This window comes from Epinephelus moara, chromosome 21 (genome assembly GCF_006386435.1).
Source record: "Epinephelus moara isolate mb chromosome 21, YSFRI_EMoa_1.0, whole genome shotgun sequence".
Lineage (NCBI taxonomy): Eukaryota > Metazoa > Chordata > Actinopteri > Perciformes > Serranidae > Epinephelus > Epinephelus moara.
This window is the reverse complement of record NC_065526.1, coordinates 37,292,120-37,296,515: the sequence shown is the minus strand read 5'-3', so window position 1 is coordinate 37,296,515 and position 4,396 is coordinate 37,292,120.

Sequence of the window (4,396 nt, the reverse complement as noted above, 5' to 3'; positions counted from 1 at the left end):
ATTGTATATCTCATCTGGCCTTGGAACACCCTGGGGATCACCAGGAGGAGCTGGAAAGCGTTGTTGTGGAGAGGGACTTCTGAAGTACGCAAATGAAAATGGATGGATGGATGAACCCTGCCTGTTACTGTCAGTACCCTCAACATTTTTACTTCTGCTTTCTGTCAGACTCAGATGTTGTGCTTCTACATAGCAACTTAACACAACCATTTTGAGTTGAAAGAAGAAATGTTTTTTGACAGACACATTGGACAGGATTTGAAACTTAGATCAATAGTCAAAAGCAAACAACTGGCTCACACGGTAACCACTGCACTATGTGATCTGATTATTTGATAAGATGTCCAATCTACAAAAAACAGAGGCAGATTAACTATTTCTTTAAAATGTATCATTCAAAGATACCAATGAATACAGCAGTAATAAGTTGCAGAAAAGTTGCAGAAGTAGTGGTACCGGTAGCAACAGTAGTAGTAGTAGTATTAGAAACAGACAAGAATTGACACTGAAGCTCAAAGCATGTAGGAAAAGCCACCCAAAATGTGCAGAAATGTAATAAAGATCACAACAGCATGAATGCAGTGTCAGCATCAATTGTAAAACACAGGAAATGAGATTTCTACTTGAGACATCTATTAACCAATCAGTTGAAAAGGGGTGTAAGTCTGGAGTCATCAGAGTTGTCCTCTGTAGCTTCTGGGTTTTAAAAAAACATAACCCTTTGAACCAGCTTTAAAAAGTGAGATTTCTGTGCTGCTGCATGGAAAGTAATTGGGAGTGTTAGAGCCACATGTTTGATATGTGTGAAATGTAGTATCCCACCACGCCACTATCAATCAATCAGTCAATCAATTTTATTTATAAAGCCCAATATCACAAATCACAATTTGCCTCACAGGGCTTTACAGCATACGACAATATGTCACAGGCTGAGGCAGGCCATGGTATGTTAATCCCAGTGAGCACAGGTGTTGCTGATGTTAGGAGGTTAACAGTCCTCAACTGTGCTCAGAATAAAATTTACATGGCTGTTATTTATGGGAAGTTTGTGTTGAAAGTTATCAGAAGTTATATGGACATGATGCACAATGGTGAGAAAACAAACGAATGATGATATACAACATTGGTAAAGACTGGGTGTAATTCTCTTAGTACATGTCCAAACAATTCAGCCAATTAGCAGCTAGTGGCGGCTAAAGTAAAGGATAGTCACTACAGGGAGAACTCTTCTAATAACATTTCAAAACTGCCAGAATAGGCAGCTGGTGAGCTGCGAATTGCAGGGTGTACTCCTACTTATGCTTATGACCCTCTACACATGCTCTCCGGCTATAAAGGTAGGCAGGGGTGTAGCACCAAATTCTGGGCCCTACGCATAAGCAGTCTCTCAGGGCTCCGCCCACCCTTCCTCTCTTGACCCATGTCTCTATCACGCAGCTTTTGATTTATTTATTTATTTATATCTATTTTCATTTTTTTACAATGTCAGTTTTCTTTCATTCCCTGTCCTTACTTTCTTTTTTGAAACCCTGATTTCCTTTTCTTGAGCAAAAACATTACTGTGTACACTGCTGCTCCAGTGGCATAAGCAGTCACTCACTCAGCTCTAGCTAGTTTAGAGACATATCATAGTGCAACTAAAGCAATTTGCGACCTTAAGGGGTGTGGCTCAGAGGTAGAGTGGGTCGTCCACCAATCGAAAGATGAGCTGTTCGATCCCGGGCTCCTCCAGGCTGCATGTTGAAGTATCCTTGAGCAAGATACTGAACCCCAAATTGCTCCCGATGGCTGTTCCATTGGTGTGTGAGTGTGTTAAAACTGAGTAGCAGGTGGCACCTTGTACGGTAGCCTCGGCCACCAGTGTATGAATGTGTGTGTGAATGGGTGAACGTGACTCGTAGTGTAAAAAGCGCTTTGAGTGGTCACTAGATGACTAGAAAGGCGCTATACAAATGCAGGTCCATTTACCAAGGGGTGAGAAGGGCCTCAGAGAGCTTTCTCTATATTTTTATACTAGGAACCATCTTTTAACTGATTTATTTAGCCAATTTTAACTTAGTATTGGCACTAATTACTAGGGCTGTCAGACAATCTGTTTAAATAGCAATTAATTGCTGAATTCCAGTTGGTAATCACAATTATTCACATTTTTAATTGCATGTTTAAAATTCCATTATTTTGCATTTCAAAACAGTACTGAAGTCCATATTAACAAGGTGAAGCTATTCTTATGATTCAAATTTTTATTTATCTATTCAGCCAAATCTGAATAAACCGACAGTATTGTTATTGGAATTCACATATCCACAGGCACCTGGTAGCTACACATTCTTAGACCCAACATTGTAATTTAGCAACCACAGCGATACAACTAAACACCAAATAATTACAATGCAGCATATTACAATCAAAAAAGCCTGCCTATGACATCTTTAAAGCTTTCCACTTCATCGTTGACCTTAGCTAACATGTGATTATATGACACAATTTCTAACATAGATTCCTTCCATTTTTCAAAATCTGGAGAGGACGGATTTTTCCAGAATCTGAGGATCACTTGAGCAGCTGTGATGACCCTTATATTTATCACAACAAGGGCATATTTTGATACATTTGGCAATTCTGTTCGGTACCCCATAAGGCATAACCTTGGTGATTTAGGTACCGTTGTATCCAGCCACTTCCCAATGTGATCCACAACTTTTTCCCAAAATGGGTTTACCTTTTTGGGTTTACATTCCCAGATGGGAATAACATATTTTTCCCAGTACATGTGGCTGTGTCGTGCCACAAAGCGGCATATGATTGTCTTAAGTGAGACACACTGCACATCCTGTGTACTTCTCTCCAGGCCGCTTTAGAATGAGACAGCACTGGGTTTGACGAGTCATCATGTCTATCAGTCTTTAAACCATGTGAAAGGTTTGAAGGGACTGTCTAGCTACTGTTCAGTCTTGATCCAGCCCAGTTCTGAATCGGTTCCTTCCAGTGCATATTTAACCTAGACATTTCAAATGTGAGGTTTTACAGTCTTGCACTGGGGATGCTTAAATCTCCTATATCCCTTAGTGACCATATTTTCATTATGTTGGTCCTTGGTCTCCTCCTGTCCCAAAAAGGTCTTTGATTGAACTGTTAAAACAATTGTGGCGATATATTAACAGGCAACATCATGAAAACACAACTGAATTGTGGGGCAGCTACCATTTTAATCACATTCATTTTTCCCCACAGAGTAAGTTTCAATTTCCCCCATTTATCAAAATATTTTTTGAGGGACAAACTGGAGCACATAGGGGTGGCTAATCACCTCACATCCTGGATCCTGGACTACCTCACGGACCGGCCGCAGTATGTCAGGACCCAGGATTGTGTATCGGACTTGGTTGTCTGCAGTACGGGGCCCCACAGGGGACGGCGCCGTTCCTCTTCACCCTCTACACTGCAGACTTTTCATACGACACACCCACCTGCCATCTGCAGAAGTTCTCTGACAACTCTGCCATAGTCGGCCTCATCACAGATGGGAACGACAGGGAGTACAGAGAACTGATGCCTGAGGGACCACCTTCAGATCAACGCGGGGAAAACCAAAGAGCTGGGGTTGGATTTCCGCAGGCGCAGACTCCTTCCCCCAACACCAGCGAACATCCAGGGAAAGGACATTGAGATGGTGACATCTTATAAGTACCTGGGTGTTCATCTTAACAGTAAACTGGAGTGGACTAATCACATAACAGCACTGTACAGGAAAGGCCAAAGCAGACTCTACCTGCTGAGGCGGCTCAGGAGTGCAGGGGGCGATACTTTAATTCTGTTTGACACAAGGTTCATATTACTCTTGACTTGTCAACTGAACTGTCTGGGAGGTTTTTTTTTAAGTGAAATGAGCCATTCAGAAGTGCAGTGGTGTCATTATTTTCCATCACTGCAGCACAGGAAGCTGCTGTGCTGGCTTCACTAAGTTGCGTGGAAGGCCCAAAATAGCAGCATGTGATTTTTTTTTTTTTTAAAGCATTATGTTTGGACCTTAACTGCATCATGATTAACACAGCCCTACTAATTACTAAGGAATAAAAGACTGCAAACAAAACCAAACTTTTCATTCCAGGCTTTTAGAATGAAATGCATTCAGTGTACTTACACAGTTAAGAACAAGGAAAACAGAGCTGGACAGACAAGGCAGGGAATAGACCGGACTATTTCTACATCTACAAAAGTATGTGGAAAAATAGGTGTTGCAGTATAGTGTCAGTCTGTGCATCCTGTGCACAAAGTCACCAGGCAACAGATATTGTCTGTAAGTTGTTTGTAACACTGATGATGCATTAAAGCTTAAGTATGCAGGATGACTTTACCTAGTAAACAGAACACAGTCCAGACACAGGACACAGAG